Below are 19,686 nucleotides of genomic sequence, written 5' to 3'. Positions count from 1 at the left end.
CCAGTTCAACTATTTGTGATTCCATTGGTGGTAGCCAGCCAGGCTCCTCTCCAAGAAAGTCTTCAGGCAAGCATACAGGAGTGGGTTGCCATTCCCCTCTCCAGAGGGTCTTTCTGATGCAGGGATCAAACCTCAGTCTCCCACACTGCAAGCAGATTCTTTACCACTTGAGTGATGAAAATCTGATGTCTACTCCATGAATGAGAAAGAAGGCAGTCTTTCCCTCCCCTGACCCCCAAATTTTCCTTTGATTATAAAAATGTAGCCCACTTAATCCTGGGGCAGAGCCTCCTTTCCTGTCCGCTTCAATCACTCACAAGAACCCTATATTAATAAATCGACTTGCTGCCTATCACTTTTCCTTTTGCTGAATTTCTTCTGCTGAGACACAAAGAACTTGAGCCTCAGTAAGTTCACAAACCAGGTAGGTGATTGTAATTAACTGACCTTGGGTTAAAGTATCAGTCTGACTTTAGGCTGTGTTTTGGTCCCAAGCAGAGGTCAATGATGTAAAATAACAGGATCACTTTGATATGATTAATGTATTTTAGTTCTCTTCTTCATTTAAATTTAATGTTATTTTGACCATATAATATGTCAATCTAGTTCAAAACAAAACTGAATATAAATTGTATTCTGAAAAAACTAACTTATTCCTCCTCCATAGACAATCATTTTTTCCTAGTTTCCTGTATATCTGCATCATGTTTCTACTAACAAATTATAATAATATTCTGTTAGAAGAATTAAAAAATCTATTGTACCCTGACTCATAGTGCATGGCATATTATAATATTTTCATGCCCCCTTGGTGCTTTTTTTTTTTTAATAAATAGAGTGATACTGCATTTTTTCCATCTGGATTTACCTTTTCTCACATAAATCATGCCCTCTTTGTTCAGCCTTGTGGGATAGTTTTTCTGAGATTATCCTTTTCAACTTTTCCTTTTCCTTTTCAACTTTTCCTTTTCCTTTTCATGAGTATACATTTTCTAATTTGGGGCCAGCATACTCCTCTGTGGGTGTTCTAAGTTTAACAAATTATTTTAAGTTTGAAACAATTTAGAAATAATGATGGGCATCCTTTCTTGATCAAAACATCAATTTGATTGCTGATAGAAATGGCCTAAACTGTGGCTTTCACCTGAAATAATATTTGCTGCTAAGTCACTTCAGTACTGTCCAACTCTGTGCGACCCCATAAATGGCAGCCCACTAGGCTCCTCTGTCCCTGGGATTCTCCAGGCAAGAATACTAGAGTGGGTTGCCATTTCCTTCTCCAATGCATGAAAGTGAGAAGTGAAAGTGAAGTCGCTTAGTCATGCCCGACTCTTAGCGACCCCGTGGACTGCAGCCTACCAGGCTCCTCCATCCATGGGATTTTCCAGGCAAGAGTACTGGAGTGGGTTGCAATTTAATAAACTTAATATTTTTCCCTTCACAGAAGAACTCACCTAATTAGCCACAGAGAGAGTAGATTTTAAAAAAAATCTCAATTCTCACATCCATGAGGTGGAAAAAAATTCATGATTATGTATTGAAGGTAAACGCTGCTTATCTGGACCTTTCTGAGGGACTGATTATCCTGCTCAACTTCTACTCCCATGAGTACTACTCCAGAGTAAAGGACTCAGATCTTTGATGGTAGGTGTGCTGAGAGCAAGTGTGGTTTTTAAACAACTTGCGTCCATGTTCACTGGACAGATTTTAGTAAAGTTGACTGATGATTCACATGAAGACGTTTGGATGAAGAATCCAGGGGAAAAGAGGAACACAGTTGTGAAGGAGAGGGAGCCAGTGTATTAACTGGGACAGGAACATGTCCAAGAAGGACTTGTATGTCTATCCGCTCATATATATTATAATCTTCCTTGTTAAGTAAAAGTGGGTATGTGTATGTGCTCATGCATTGAGTTACATGGTTTGTTAAAAAGGACAACAGTGGCAGAGTGTCCTTCTTCCCTTTATATTTCCTCCATCCTATCACCTATCACAAAAATTCTACAATCTGAGATAATATATTTGTAACTGAGCAGGATTCTATGGGATGTTCCCTGGGACAGACCCCCTTCTTCATATTCCCCTCTGTCCCTCTTCTCTGAAGTGGCTGAATAATCATGTCTGATGCACACTTCCTGAGTTGTTTCACAGATGCTAAAGCCACCAGCAAATGGAAGAAATTAACTACTTAATGACCATGAGCACATAGCCCCCAGATATACTGGTACCTAAGGGTCAATAATGCCCTGTTTCTTCAACGTCAACCAGTCAGATAATTGTGATGAAGCTGATCACATACCTTGTGACCCACCACCACCACCACCTGGCCTTTAAAAATACTTTGCTGAAAACTTCCCAGGAGTTCAGGGGCATGAGTCTTCTTGCATAGTTCTACAATCAAATTTTCTCTGCTACCAACTCTCTAACATTTTGGTTAGCTTGACTTCACTGTGAGTTAGGAACATGAGCTTACACTTGATAACTTATCCAGAAGTTTCAGACGGGGAAACTGTAGTAAGCTAAGACACTGTTAAACTGGGTACCAAAGAAAAAAATATTATTCTGAAGGTAGAACTTTTAAAAGTGAGCTTAGTTCTCTTTGTTTTGTTTATTTTTCTTATCAAAGGAAAAAAAAAAAGACAAAAAAGCAAAATTAACTACAGTTACCCTGGATTTCTATTTTACATTGGAATTCAGACTATAAGTTTGGTGCATATTTTAAATTTATCTTCTAGCTATTATCTTAGGATTATTTAAGAAAAAACTGAGAAGATGCATCCCTCCTCCTTTACTGCTCTACATGAAAAGTAATTAAGGTGAAAAATGTAGAAAACCCAGAAACTCAATGTTGCAATCAATGTAAATCTATGCGAGGGAGCCCAGGCCAATGAAAACAGGGAAAAGAGGTCAAAAACCCCCTCTGGAGTCTCTGCCTTCATCATATCACCAGAGGCATACTTTCATTTGTTACTTTTTCACATTTTGATAGACAATGTTATCCAAAATATGTGAGCATTAGAAAAGGAAAAAGTCCCAGCCAGCAATCCCCAATTAAATCCAAAGGGCCTTAGCAGCTACTTATTTGAATGATAGATATTATTGCCTATCATCTGGCAGAATGGAAAACAAGGGTAATTTGTGTGACTTTTTATCTTGCAACAAAGAATGAAAAAAGAATTAGATGACAATAACTATTTTCGTAATTACTCCAAGGAATTTTTAAAACTAAAGCCTGAAACTTAAAATTATGTTAATGAGAGAAATTCAAAATCGATCATGGTAATAGTCATCTGTGGTCCCTGGGTCATGTTGTAGCTACAAATATCAGTGATTAGAAATGTCATTGATTAAATATGACATTTAATGAACTCAAAAATTTCTAATGAGGAGAAAAGGCTACTAGGGTTACATTTAATGGTTTGCAAAGACAGTGACCTGAATAAATATTATCCACTAACACCTTCAGTTAAAGTCTGTTGGGGGGGGGGGGGGGGAGTGTTCTTCTTTCTTAAAAAATACTGATGATCTAAAACACAATTTGACACTTTACAAGACTTTCCCTTCCAGGAGAACTGTTGTGTCAGTGGCAGCAATTTACATAATGATTCAAATTATTTTCACAACCCACCTATTTTGTGAGTTTGTTCAGAATGCCCAGCACTTGATTTACCAATTGAACACATTTTAATTTTTACATTCTTTCTACTTATTCAGTGTTGCTATTCAGTTGCTAAGTCATGTCCAACCCTTTGCAGTCCTATGAACTGCAGCACGCCGGGTTTCCTTGTCCTTCACTATCTCCTGGAGGTTGCTCAAACTCGTGTTTGATGAGTTTGGTGATCCCTTCTAACCATCTCATCTTCTGTCACTCCCTTCTCCTTTTGCCTTCAACCTATACCAGAATCAGGATCTTTTCCAATGAGTCAGTTCTTCACACGGAGAAGGCAATGGCAACCCACTCCAGTACTCTTGCCTGGAAAAACCCACGGATGAAGGAGCCTGGTAGTCTGCAGTCCATGGGGTTGCTAAGAGTCGGACACGACTGAGCGGCTTCATTTTCACTTTTCACTTTCATGCATTGGAGAAGGAAATGGCAACCCACTGCAGTGTTCTTGCCTGGAGAATCCCAGGGATGGGGGAGCCTGGTGGGCTTCTGTCTATGGGGTCACACAGATTTGGACATGACTGAAGTGACTTAGCAGCATGCTCCTCTTCCTCTTTCTTAGCTTCTTCCTCCTCTCCTTCCTCTTTTTTATTTCTCATTTTCTTTCTCTTCCTTCTCTTGATTATTGTTTTATCTTATTTTCTTTGTTCTTTTTTTCACTTCTGATTATTTACTTGAAAAAAAACCCTCATACTTGAATTAATATGAAAAGATAATTCATTATCTTCATTAGTGTGCTTAGCTATGATCTTTGGACAAAGATTGAAGACAGCTTTTCAGGTCCCCAAAGGGTCTTAATGGATATCCTAAGTTCAGATCTTTCATTTTACTGATACTGGCCTAAGGCAATAATAAATCATGTTTCAACAGTACACTGAATAAAAGAAACTACAAATACTCTTGGATCAATAGCCCGGGGTTTTATCATTATACTATAATTACAACATAATTTAGCTCTAATGCCATTGAAAATTAAGTTTAATTACCTGAAGAGAACAAAATGATGGAATATAGCATACAAGCTAAAAAAATTACACAAGTTATTTTGGCAAATAAAGACCTACAGTGAAAACAATTTGCTAACCAGGTTAGGAAATTAGATAGCCACTTGAACTCCACACTAACAATCTGAAATCACTAAAGCTTAAAAGGGTATGCAATAGCTCTGTCAAGTAGTAAATATTACTGGGATAATGTTTCATAAAGTTAAAAACAAAACCTTTCTCTCTCTCTCTCTCTCTCTCTTTTGCTATCTTCCATTGTCTGGCATTTGCAAAATAACCATATTTTTAAAATTCGACATTGAATTTAATTTTAATAAACTTATTCTTTTAATTGTGTATTGGCAAAAATCCCCTTTATTTTACCACCAAAACTTTATCTTTACCTGATGCATTTAGGTTATTTGCTTCAAGGGACAATAATGGAGACTACTTAGTATGGATGCTTGAAATTTCTGCAAATTAGTTAAAAAATGTATTTTTATTCCTTGATTTTCAAACATACTGTAAATATTTTCAAGAAAATATATTTTAAACTAACAGTATCAGTATTATTGGGGACATAAAGTAATAAACTGAGACAAGCTTTAATTATTTGAAATTGAAGTCATTTGGGAATGGCAAAAGAATTGAAATTTGGGAAAAAATGGTATAGTAATCTACAAGTAAATCTTTTTAGAGTTTGAATTGAGCTGTATTTACAGGAAGGGAGTGCAAAGTGTGGAGAGTTTGATCAGAGTTCAAATCAGTAAGTTTTTTGGCTTGAAGATGGAGAGAGATATTTGTTGGACATTCATGGATTGGGAAATAATGCTTGATTGTCTATAAATCAGGTATTTAATAGAGATTAGTCTCTTCAGTTCTGTTCTTCTGAGGGCACATATGTGAGGCTCTTCATTCCATATCCTCATTTCATTCTGGGTTAAAGCCTACGTTTTCCCCATTGGATCAAGATCTTTCACAGAAAGCATCGCTGATGAATTATATAGTTTAGACATTGTTTTCCTTCCTTTCTTTATTTTTTATTTATTTATTTATTTATCAAAGACATTGTTATATAGAGTCCATGTCTCTTGAGGATGAAGAGGACCACTTTCAAGTGGCTTGTGTGCTACCAGAAGGGAAATGACAACTGAATTTTATTGACCACCTTTGAGAAAGAAATTTAATAATCAGTTTTAATCAGGGTAGCTGAGTCAGAGAAACAAGGAAGTCCAGAGATGGTATGAACAGACCTAGCAGTTGGGGATTGGCTGTCGTCTTTTTCTGATTTCTGAGAAGAGCTATAAATTCCTGTAAGATCAGGTTAAGTTTCCTTTATGAGTTTGCCTTGACCATCTTCACTTTTCCCCTGCCATACTTCACTTCACTTTAGTTTGGTTTGATATGTCACCTTTTTAAGCATGTCCCCATTAGGGGGTTTGATAATCCAATATATTGCTAAGTGTTTCTTCTGCATAACCTTCATTATTTGACTGATCATCTTCATTGTTTATTTTTCTACACAATGCCACAATTGGACATCTTTCTTCAGGGTGAGAGAAGCTTTTGTAGTTAGTAAAACCAAAGGCCACATTTGAGCAATTTCTTGTATTGAGGCAAAGTGGAGGGTCAAAGCAGAAGGCTTATTCAAAGATACAATTTTTAGATATCATTTCAAAGCACGGTTGCAAACATCAGTGTATCAGACTTGTTATTTCTACAAAGACTGGGTAAAAGAAAAACTGAATATGTTAAGTCACAACACAAATTTAAAAATGACAAATAGGATAGAGGGAGCAAACTTAAGTATAGATTTAAACCCTGAGCTCAATTCTGTAGGTAGCCAGCTTAATAAAACCAAATTCCAAGATGAAAAAGATTGCATTTGTTGTAGCCAATGGACTTCTTATTAAAGGTTATGTATTTGAATCTTGACTTCACAAAAGTGTTAATTCAAGTACAAAAAATGATGCTGACCATAGCACAGATACCACCTTGTTTAGTCAAAAGATAATCTGGCAAAAAAAAAAAAAAAAAAAAAGAGAGAGAGAGAGAAAGAAAGACAGATAATCAAGGACTATCCTATTTTCAAGGACAACTTTGGCCAGAGGCTCTATGGAAATATGTCAAGAGTTAAGAGATTCTTGAATAGCCTCATTTGCAATTACTCACAGACTGAGGAGTAGGAAATCTGGCAAAGGAATCAAATTTGAATCAGATACTCCTCCTGCAATTTCTCCTAAAAACTGGCTCAGGACTGGAAATATGAGAGCAATAGAGGTCAGTGAATTGTAAGGGTCTTCAGGCCACACAGCTCGATGTATTTTAGTCACATTTGCCTTGAATTCCTTTGTGCAGAGTCTCAATACAATATTCCCCAGGTTTGGGATTGTTAACAAAAAACAGGAAAGTAGATCTCTAGAATTAGAGGTTGACATGATAGAGAGGAGACTGAGATTTTTCCAGAGAACTTGAAGCTATAGAATCTGCAGCTTCATGGAAAACCCAATGATCATTTGAATTTTCTCTGCAATGGCCTAGATATCTGGAAAGTGGCATCATATTTCCAGGCCAAAGAAAAGCAAAAAGTGGACAAATGAATCATAAAAAGACCTTCATGGTATTAGAATTTAGAAAATAACATCAGGGAGGAAAGGAGAAATGGAAAGAAACTTTCTTGCTTCCACATGTTGGGAGGAAGTAGTTTACCTCCATGTCAGTTACTTCTCTTCCTGTTGTTCAGTCACTAAGTCATGTCCAGCTCTTTGCAACCTCATGGACTGTAGCCTGCCATGCTTCCCTGTCCTTCACTGTCTCCTGCAGTTTCCTCTTTTCAGTCCATTTGATTCTGAGACTCCAGTGTTTGCCTGGGATCAAATGTTGGGTGGAGTCTTGTTTCCAGTTGTATAACAGGCACCAAAGGTTTTTCACCTTGTGATCTGGCAGTGGGGGCAGAGATCAAGAATACTTGGTAGGGTCCTTTCTATGAATCTCAATTTTGCAAAAGCATCAGAGTAAAACAATAATGGTGTGTTGCTGGGGGCCAGCGTGTGGAACTCCGCCCATGGCAAAGGTCATGAGGAAGGAGGCTTGGCATACTCAAAGGTGCGATCAAGCCTCAGGAAACCCCCTGTTCCCAAGCATCTACCCCCAAAGCCAGAGTCTGTTTTATGCTCTCACCTACACCTCTGACTTTACGGGGGGCTCTCCCCCATTACCATTTCTCTCGGAGAAGGAGTTAACTTGCAGCTCCAAGGCGATAAAAATTCCTGGGCATGACAAGAGTGTTTCAGCTTACAGAATCCTCTGAAGGTTATCTAGCCCACCTGTATAGGTTCGTCCGGCCACATGTGATTGTTTATAGCCTCCCAACCTGAGAGGCACGAGATGTCTTAGACTTACTAAAGGCAAATTCTTTTGGGGAGTTAGAAATTATTAGTATAGTGGGTTGGTTAGGAATTATATTGGTGAAGGGTTTTTCATTTGTTGTGCCAATAATTACTGCTAATTCCCTGCCTGGGGTGTGACAAGGGTGTCTCAGGTCAAACCTCTCTGCTGACGGACTAGATTGTGTGACAGGATTATCCATACTCCTGCCATTACACACATGATTGTTTACTACTTCTCAACCGTAAACAGCACAGAGTGTTTTGGAATTTTTTGAGTCTTAATTAGCATAGGGCTCTTCTCATTGTTGAGTCAATGATTGCTGCCAGGCCTCCATATCCTTAGGCACCTGGGAATATATTAATCAATGTATTTGGAATATAGAAAAAGAAATATGGTAGTTTTTAAGGTTAGCAATACTAGATTTTTTGAGTTAATGAATTTTCTCTTTTGTAATAGATCACTGTACTTTGTTATAAATCACTGTGTCCTTGCTATGTAAAAATGTAACTTTATCACTATCTTAAGACTAAATAGATCTTAAGGGGAGCATTGGTGCAAGGATTTTCATTTGTTGGGCTGATGTTTGCTGCTAAATCTCCATATTCCCTGCTCTTATAATGAATATAACTAACATATAGGATAAATAAGTATTAACCTTTAAGATTAATCATGTTAACCTTGGGTAAAATAAATTCCTTTCTTGATTGTAACTCACTACACTCTCACCCTATAGGAATGTAACTTTATTTGGAGGGTGGTGCCTGGTTTAAGAAAAATCACCCTTGGAAAAAATAAGTTTTTTGGTTATCATAAAATGTCAGCAGGTCTCATAGCCAGAAGATGATGTAAAACCCCTAAGACTTCTTTTATACATTTATGTGAAGCACCTGATTTTGATTAAGGTCAGGACTGCTGACCCCCACGTGACTCTATATTCATCCCTATGTGTAACAAATGGTATATAAGTAAACTTAAAAATAAAGAAATCGGGATCAGTTTCTGGAAAGACTGATTCCCCCATGTCGTTTCTTTCTTGCTCCCAGTTTTTCTGGCTGAATTCCCATCTGGAGCATGGATGTTATTCCACGTAAACCAAGTTACTCAGCCTCTTTCTCTCCACTAATTTTCCTACTACACTATCCGTTTCTAATCTCTCTATATATCTGTAATTAAGATTTTTCCTAGGATGCTGATTCCATCCCCACCTTCGAATCACCCTGGATCCACTGGGGCTGGACCCCAGCAGTGTGTAAATAACAAAAGGAGTTAAAATGCCATGGTTAAATATACAATAAGAATTCATATTATGGAGTTGACAAAGAAATTTGCTTATTTCTGTGATACAAAACATTTTAAGATAATAACTAGAATTGTGACTGTTCATGGGGTTCTCAAGGCAAGAATACTGAAGTACCTTGCCATTCCCTTCTCCAGTGGAGCACGTTTTTTTAGAACTCTCCATCATGACCCATCCATCTTGGGTGGCCCTACACAGCATAGCCCACAGTTTCACGAGTTAGAAAAGGCTGTGGTCCATGTGATCAATTTGATCAGTTTTCTGTGATTGTGATTTTCTTTCTGTCTGCCCTCTAATGGTGAAGGATAAGAAGCTTATGGAAGCTTCCTGATGGGAGAGACTGACCAAGGGGAAAGCTGGGTCTTGTTCTCAGTAAACCTTTAATGCAATTTTCTGTTGATGGGCGGGACTGTGTTCCTTCCCTGTTGTTTAACCTGAGGTCAAACTATGGTGGAGGTAATGAAGATAATGGTGAACCCCTTCAAAAGGTCCCATGCACCCACTGCCACACTCATTGCCCCAACCCTGCAGCAGGTCATGAGAGACCCAATGCTCCACTGGAGAGTCCTGGACACTCATGGGCAAGTCTGGGTCAGTCTCTTACTGACCCCATGAACAGTAAGAAAGGGAAAAAAGATAGGACACTGAAAGATGAACTCTACAGGTCGGTAGGTACCCAATGTGCTACTGGAGAACAGTGGAGAAATAACTCCAGAAATAATGAAGAGACAGAGCCAAAGCCAAAACAACATGCAGTTGTGGATGTGACTGGTGATGGAAGTAGTCCAATGCTGTAAAGAACAACACTTCATAGGAACCTGGAATGTTAGGTTCATGAATCGAGTCACATTGGAAGTGGTCAAACAGGAGATGGCAAGAGTGAACATTGACATTTTAGGAACCAGCAAACTAAGATGGACTGGAATGAGTGAATTTAACTCAGATGACCATGATATCTACTACTGTGGGCAAGAATCCCTTAGAAGAAATGGAGTCACCCTCATAGTCAGCAAGAGTCTGAAATGCAGTACATGGGTGCAATCTCCCAAATGACAGAATGATCTCTATTCACTTCCAAGGTAAAACACTCACTATCACAGTAATCCAAGTCTATGCCCCAACCAGTAAAGCTAAAGAAGATGAAGATAAACAGTTCTATGAAGACCTACAAGACCTTCTAGAACTCACACCCAAAAAAGGTGTCTTTTTCATTATAGGGGACTGGAATGAAAAAATAGGAAGTCAAGAGATACCTGGAGTAACAGGAAAACTTTGCCTTAGAGTACAAAATGAAGCAGGGCAAAGCCTAACAGAGTTTTTCTAAGAGAACACACTGGTCATAGCAAACACCCTCTTACAACACAAAAGAAGACTCTACACATGGACATCATCAGATGGTCAATACCAAAATCAGGTTGATTATACTCTTTGCAGCCAAAGATGGAAAAGCTCTATACAGTCAGCAAAAATAAGACTGGGAGCTAACTGTGCCTCAGATGATGAACTCCTTATTGCCAAATTCAGACATAAATTGAAGAAAGTAGGGAAAACCACTAGACCATTCAGATATGATCTAAATCAAATCCCTTATGATTATACAATAGAAGTGATAAATAGATTCAAAGGATTATGTCTGATAGATTGCCTGAAGAATTATAAACAGAGGTTCATGACATTGTACAGAAGGCAGTGATCAAGACCATCCCCAAGAAAAAGAAATGCAAAAAGGAAATATGGTTGTCTGAGGAGGCCTTAGAAATAGCTGAGCAAAGAAGAGAAGCAAAAGGCAAAGGAGAAAAGGAAAGGTATACCCATTTGAAAGCAGAGTTCCAAAGCATAGCAAAGAGATTAAAAAAAAAAACCTTCTTCAGTGATCAATGCAAAGAAATAAAGGATATCAATAGAATGGGAAAGACTAGAGATCCCTTCAAGAAAATCAGAGATACCAAGGGAATATTTTATGCAAAGATGGGCACAAGAAAGGTCAGAAATGGTATGGACCTAACAGAAGCAGAAGATATTAATAAGAGGTGGCAATAACACACAGAAGAACTATACAAAAAGATCTTCATGACCCAGATATCAAGTGGGTCTTAAGAAGCATCACCACAAACAAAGCTAGTGGAGGTGATGGAATTTCAGTTGAGCTATTTCAAATTCTAAAACATGATACTGTGGAAGTGCTGCACTCAATATGCCAGCAAACCTGGAAAACTGAGCAGTGGCCACAGGATAGAAAAAGTCAGTTTTCATTCCAATCCCAAAGAAAGGCAAGGCCAAAGAATGCTCAAGCTACCGCACAATTGCACTCATCTCACACACTAGCAAAGTAATGATGAAAATTCCACAAGCCAGGCTGCAACAGTACATGAGCCGTGAACTTCCTGATGTTTAAGCTGAATTTAGAAAAGGCAGAGAAACCAGAGATCAAATTGCCAACATCTTTGGATCACTGAAAAAAACAAGAGAGTTTCAGGAAAACATATACTTCTGCTTTATTGACTATGCCAAAGCCTTTGACTGTGCAGATCATGACAAACTGTGGAAAATTCTGAAACAGATGGGAATACCAAACCACCTTACCTACCTCCTGAGAAATCTGTTGCAGGCCAAGAAGCAACAACTGGACATGGAAGAACAGGCTGGCTTCAAATCAGGAAAGGAGTATGTCAAGGCAGTATATTGTCACCCTGCTTATTTAACTTATATGCAGGATACATTATGCTAAATGCTGGGCTGGATGAATCAGAAATAGTAATTAAGATGGAAGGGAGAAATATTAATAACCTCAGATATGCAGATGACACCACCCTTCAGGCAGAAAGCAAAGAAGAACTAAAGAGCTTCTTGATGAAAGTGAAAGAGGAGAGTGAAAAAGTTGGCTTAAAGTTCAACATTCAGAAAATGAAGATCATGGCATCTGGTCCCATCACTTCATGGGAAATAGATGGAGAAACAATGGAAACAGTGGAAACTTTACTTTGTGGGCTCCAAAATCACTGCAGGTGGTTACTGCAGCCAAATTAAAAGATGCTTGCTCCTCGGAAGAAAAACTATGATCAACCTAAACAGCATATTAAAAAGCAGAGACATTACTTTACCAACAAAAGTTCATCTAGTTAAAGCTATGGTTTTTTCCAGTAGTCATGTATAGATGTGAGAGTTGGACTATAAAGAAAGTTGTGCACTGAAAAATTGATGCTTTTGAACTGTGATATTGGAGAAGACTCTTGAGAATCCCTTGGATTGCGAGGAGATCCAACCAGTCCATCCTAAAGGAAATCAGTCCTGAATACTTATTGGAAGGACAGATACTGAAGCTGAAACTCCAATACTTTGGCCACCTGATACGAAGAACTGACTCATTTTAAAAGCCCCTGATACTGGGAAAGATCGAAGGTGGAAGCAGAAGGGGACAACAGAGAATGAGATGGCTGGATGACATCACCAACTTGGTGGACGCGAGTTCAAGTAAGCTCTGGGAGTTGGTGATGGACAGGGAAGCCTGTCATGCTGCAGTCCATGGGGTTCCAAAGAGTCATACATGACTAAGTGACTGAACTGATAATTGTGATGGACACAGGAACTCATTAGATTTTTTAGGAAATTTATACAATTTTACAACAGTTATAATAGTAACATGAATCCATAAATATATAAGCTAAGGTTTAGCATCACCTCTAATTTGATAACATTCCACATATAATTTAATATATTAAATAGACCTGATTTGTTTCACATTTTGTGATGACAGACAAATACTTTGAGATTTTTCCAGGAACTCTCTGGGAAATCTCAAAGCTAATTTGGTGTGAAAAACTGAAAGCTAGTCACTCAGTTGTGTCCGTCACTTTGTGACTCCATGGACTATAGCCTGCCAGGCTCCTCTGTCCATGAAATTCTCCCAGCTAGAATACTGGAGTGGGTTGCCATGCCCTTCTACAGAGGATATTCTCAACCCAGGGATCAAACACAGGTCTCCCGCATTGCAGGCAGACTTTTTACCATTTGAGCTACCCAAGAAGCCCCCAATTTGATGTAAACAAATAAATAACAAAAAAACTCCATTTAGAATTAGATTTTAGTATGCATATGCATGCAAACTCAGTCCTGTCCAACTCTGTGACACCATAGACTGTAGCCTGCAAGGATCCTTTGTCCATGGGGTTTTCCAGGCAAGAATACTACAGTGGATTGCCACTTTCTCTTCCAGGGGATCTTCCAGACCCAGGGATAAAATCTGCACAGGCAGGCAGATTTTTAAGTTGTCAAAATGTCAAAATGTTTGAACATTTGAATAAATAAGATCACAGATGAAATAATGATCTTAACTATCTATTTAACCAGAGTGACAATGCTGCTGCTGCTGCTAAGTTGCTTCAGTCGTGTCTGACTTTGTGCGATCCCATAGATGGCAGCCCACCAGGCTCCCCCGTCCCTGGGATTCTCCTGGCAAGAACACTGGAGTGGGTTGCATTTCCTTCTCCAATGCATGAAAGTGAAAAGTGAAAGTGAAGTCGCTTAGTCGTGTCCAACTCTTAGCGACCCCATGGACTGCAGCCTACCAGGCTCCTCTGTCCATGGGATTTTCCAGGCAAGAGTACTGGAGTGGGGTGTCAATGCTGCTGCTGCTACTGCTAAGTTGCTTCAGTCATGTCTGACTCTGTGCGACCCCATAGACGGCAGCCCACCAGGCTCCCCCATCCCTGGGATTCTCCAGGCAAGAACACTGGAGTGGGTTGCTATTTCCTTCTCCAATGCATGAAAGTGAAAAGTGAAGTCACTCAGTCGTATCCGACTCCCAGCAACCCCATGGGCTGCAGCCTACAATAGAAGATGTTAAAGCAAATATAAGAGATTACATAGTTTGTGAATAAAGCTGACTTTCTTAAATATTGAAAAGACTGAGTTTTCTTAAGTAATCAAATATCTGATAAAGGCAAAATAAAGTCCAGAAAATTATTTTGATAAAACATGCAATATTTTCTTTCTAGGCAGATTACTTAAAAGGTACAGAAAAACCTTTTACAATTGCTAATTAAAAGCAGACTAACAGTCACAAAACTATCATCCATTCAGCCAATGAAAGAAAATTAAGCTTCAGTTTTATGAAAGTACTCCATTTATATTATATTGTCGGGGGAGTGTGTAATTTCCTCGGTTCTGTCTCACCTCAGCAAAAAATTGAAGCAATGGATGAGCCAGTGTTGTAGCTCAGCTTTATTGACAAGCAAAGGAAAATCATCCTCAAGGCGTGAGGGTGGGCGGAACAAAAAGAGGATAAGCCCCAGTCCTTCTAGGCTTCTTCCTTTTAAACATTTGTCTCCTCCCCTCTGGGCCTGCCCTATGTAAATTGGGCTAGCCAGGAGGACTGTTTGTTTTACCTGAGGTCCTCATTCTGGTCCTCAGACCTTCCTTTGTTCTATTTTCAAGGGCTTTTCCCTCCTTTGTCTTTTAGCTACCACCATTTTGGACTCCTTTTTGCCATTCTAACTACCTAACACTATGTTTTGGAATTAGAGCTTTGCCTTTGGAATCTGCAAAGGCTTCATGATGTTTTTCTTTCCATCTAGGTACAGGGGTTCATTTATCTTAGGTGACGATACCTAAACAGAAGAATTCCCTAAGGCTGTGAAAATTAACTTCCAACTTAGCTAACTTCTGACCATACAGCTACTTAAAACAACAACTGACAACAGCAAGAAACCTTTCAATTATCTTGTCAGGATTTAGCTGAAGTAAACAATAAATATTTCTGACAGTTATGTGTGACCCACTGGACTCAAGTTCAGCTCAGTTCAGTTGCTCAGTTTTGTCCAATTCTTTGCAACCCCATGGACTGTACATGCCAGACTTCCCTATCCATCGCCAAGTCCTACAGCTTGCTCAAACTCATGTCCATTGAATCAGTGATGTCATCTAACCATCTCATCCTCTGTTGTCCCCTTTTCTTTCTGCCTCAAGAGACATCTCCAAAGAGAGTGGAAAGGACACTACCCTCCCAAGATCCAGAGCTACTCTTGAAGATGACCAAAAGATAGAAAATCTTAGGAATCCTCAGGGATTGCTCTGAGGGATGGAAGTACTTGGTAGGACTCTAGCTGCAAATGGAGTTCAACCCACATTTCTGTATAGCCAAATCTATTGCAGATGGGGTATAACTCACATTTCTATCTGGCTATATTTTGATTCCTCTAGGCTGACTTTTGCCAAGAAAGAGTCTCAGAACAGGAGATAAAACCAACAAGAAAGTGGCAGTTGTTCTCAGTGAAGTAAGACATAATGGGACTCTGGGCTGGACACCTCAGGTTTTTCAACTGAAGTAAAATTCAAGCTTTGTTCTCACCCAGACATTCCAAGAACAAAGTTAGTAGCAAAAGCTGAACTCTCCACTAAAGCAAGGAGATAAAGTGCCCACTCCTGAGGTCAGGGAAGACTTCCCTGTCTGTACATGTGTAGGAAGGCTTCTTGGGGGTCAGAATAGGAGGACGCCCCACCCCATAATAAGTGTGGACATGCACTCATAGGCCTCAGTGGCGGGATCCATGTTAGAAAAATGTTGCACAAGCATCTTGGAGAGGTTCCAAGGATTAATTAGTCAGGTGAAAAGAAAGGAACAAGGTAATTGGCCAAAGGTAAACAAAGTCCTGGAAGGACTGTCCTGCATAAGTGATTTACATCACCTCTTTTCTGTGCTCCTCCTCACTCAGGTTGCCTGCACTCCTCTCCAGGTATGTCTCTGCCTAGTTTCTGATTTACTGTGCTCCTTGTCATTAGAGAGGGTGCCCATACCCTTTCTCTCTGGGTGTTTATCTCTGCCCTGATTCTGAGCTGGATAAGCAAGCTATTTTCCTGTGTGCTCCTCTCTACACTGTGCTATATTTCTAATAATAAACTTTGTACCTATTTTTATAACTTTTATCTCTTTGAAACATTTTTGCTTTCAAACAGGGGCAAGAGCCAGGCTACTTTGCTTCTACTGTCTAGCCCCTGCTGGTCTGGGGGCTAGGGTTCCTAGTTTTCATTCATGTTATCCAGTCCTGGGTGTCCATTGGAAGGACTGATGCTGAGGCTGAAACTCCAATACTTTGACCACCTCATGCGAAGAGTTGACTCATTGGAAAAGACCCTGAAGCTGGGAGGGATTGGGGACAGGAGGAGAAGGGGACGACAGAGGATGAGATGGCTGGATGGCATCACCGACTCGATGCACATGAGTTTGGGTGAACTCCAAGAGTTGGTGATGGACAGGGAGGCCTGGGGTGATGCAATTCATGGGTTTGCAAAGAGTCAGACACGACTGAATGACTGAACTGAACTGAACTCAAGTTTAAATCCTAGGCAGGGAACTAAGATCTTTCTTTAGCATCACTCACTGCTCTCCCTCCTAGATTAGCAGGTGAGAAAGGACCAATAGAAAAATAAGTCTCAATACAGAAAAAAGTTGACGTGAAATTTTATCTTCTTCTCTTGACTGTGGCCTACAGAGAGAGGTTTGGTAGAACTGACCCAATAAGAATTCTCACCCTGTGTTACCTTCCACCATCTTTTCCAGAATCCTATCTGTAGTCACTAGAATAAGTAGGAGTTAAAGTAGAGAGTGCATTTTTGGTATGCCCAAGAATTTGGCAAGATTTGCTATTAATTTTGGTTTCTGGTTTCCCTTTATCTGTTTAAGGGAATAGCCTGTAGCAGTTTAACAGAGAATCAAACTTGAGACGGGCCCATGTGCTGGACTTTCTTTGAGAATATATGTGAGAGTATTTTAAGTCCATTGGCTTGATGAATTTATCTTATGGTCATATAGTCATATCAAAGTGAAAGGGCAATTTGTAATAAGGAAACAAAGTTTGACAGCATGTTGAATCAGTTTGTTTTATTGTAACCCTTGCTTTCTGTTGCTTTTGTTATTATAACCACTAAAAAGATGCTGTTTATAACTATAAGCATACATAATAGCCTGCTTCTGAGAACCCTGCTCCTTTGCCTGAATGTTAAACCAAAATGTGTCTGTTCAGCTCACAGGGAGACATTCTGACCCTCTCCACCTGTGAACGGCTGCAAAGAAGAAGAAATTAATACATCCCCCAACCCAAGGTTGGCCAAACCAGAAGACATTTTGCAAGATTCATGATCTTTTTAAATTACTTCCTCACCTCCTCTACTTCTCTGTTCAATAAAAGAAACTGGAGTCCAGAGTGATAAGAGGGTACTCTATAACTTTAGCCCACCATCTTCTTGGGCACCGAGCTTTCCGAATAAATTTGCTATTCCTTGCCTCAACACCTGTCTCCTAATTATTGCCCTGTAGTGTGGTAAGCAGATGCAGCTTGGACTCAGTAACAAATTTAGACCCAAGATTAGAGAAACATGTACTCAAAAGACGAAGATAGAAAGGGAACAATAGGATCTACCTAGTCTTACCGTTTTTTATTTTAGGTAGATATCGAATCTTTGATTTTTCATTAGCCTTTTGCAGTAAAGCTATTTTGGAATTTTGGAGCCTCTGGACACTTCTGCCTGCCAATTAAAACAGGTACTAAAACAGGAGGGAAGGGAGTAGGGCACAACCTTAAAAACTGACATAGCTGTAGGATATGACAAAACCTGGTTCATGATCTTTTTACTTTACGGGGTCCAATTGGGCAAAAGAGTCAACTTTCAGTAGATTTTGAGCCTCAACAAACAATCACTGTAATATATTAGTATCTAAATAACACACACATCAGCCCCATGACAGTTCTGAGACCAAACATCAGTTCAGTTCAGTTCAGTCGCTCAGTCGTGTCCAACTCTTTGTGAGACCAAACATAAAAGGCCCCCCAAAATGGGTGGTGGCCCAATTTCTGGAAATTCCTGTTTCTTTCTCAAAATTTAATGGGTAAAATCTTCCCATTCATTAGCCTATGAAATTACTGGTCCCATAAAAACTAACCATGTCATATTTCAAAATTCTGTTGCCTTCTGAGGTGAACCACACTCTGTGGACTGTGTTTCTGTCTAAATAAATCTACTTCTTACCTATCACTCCATCTCTGAATTCTTTTGCAGTAAAGCAAGAACCTCAAATTCACTGGGGAAAAAGTACCTTATTTTGTTTGATTTGGGAACATTTGTTTTCCAGTGAATATCTTAAATAATCTTGTCTAGTTGAAACATATTTTATAATATTATTGTGATTCTAGATTGTATTTTATTTTTACTTTTACTTTTAGTAAAATCTACACGTTTAAATCTAAACCAAGCACATCCTAATTGAAAAACCAAAAAAGTACCTACCAGAAGGACAATCTTTTATCTAAATTCTGAATAAAGTTGGAGAGCTTGACCAAAAGGAAGGAGCACAAAATTTGAGAGAGGGCTCACCAAATCAGAAGAAGGAAACCCAAAAAGCATTGAGTGCAAGCATCTCAGTGTGGGTACCTCACTGAATTTTGATTCTGAGGCAGTTGTCTCCTTCAAATCCCATATTGTAAAACCATTGAATGCCAGTCTCGATAAAGAGGTAAACTGAAACAAATACAATTTACCTGATACTATTTGTAATTACCATAGGAGTTGCAATTTGGGAAACACATGCTATAGTAAGCTACAGAGGAGTTCCATGAAGGTATGAGTTGGGCTGTATTGATAGGCAAGGAGTGCAAAGAGTGGGAAGCTCAGCCAGAGTCTAAGCAGTAATGATTAGCTTGAAGATGGAAATAAATTCTTGGTGGATGTCCATGGTTTCTGAGATAATGCTTTGTTTTCTGTACACTGAGCATTTAATGGAAATCACTGTCTCATTTCTTAAGTTCAGTTTTTCTGAGTGCATGCATGAGATTTTGCATTTCATATTCTCCAGTTCCATTCTAGATTAAAATTCTTTCACAATATTACTTCTGAAAACAGCTTATATGTATATGCAAAATGCAATCATTAGGAAGACTTTGTATATACATATATATAACAATATAAGTATAGTCAAAGCTATGGTTTTTCCTGTAGTCATGTATGGATGTGAGAACTGAATTATAAAAAAAGCTGAGTGATAAAGAATTGATGCTTTGGCACTGTGGTATTGGAGAACTCTTGAGAGTCCCTTGGACTGCAAGGTCAGACCAGTCAATCTTAAAGGAAATCATCCCTGAATATTTATTGGAAGTACTGGCTGACCTTGAAGCTCCAATACTTTGGCCACCTGGTGTGAAGAACTGACCCATTGGAAAAGATCCTGATGCTGGGAAAGACTGAAGACAGGAGGAAAAGGTGGCAACAGAGGACAAGATGGTTGGATAGCATCACCAACTCAATGAATATGAGTTTGAGCAAACTCCAGGAGAGTCCCAACAGAAGAAACAGATTGTTACCAA

Source organism: Budorcas taxicolor, chromosome 17, assembly GCF_023091745.1.
Source record: "Budorcas taxicolor isolate Tak-1 chromosome 17, Takin1.1, whole genome shotgun sequence".
Lineage (NCBI taxonomy): Eukaryota > Metazoa > Chordata > Mammalia > Artiodactyla > Bovidae > Budorcas > Budorcas taxicolor.
Note: the sequence above shows the minus strand (reverse complement) of the source record.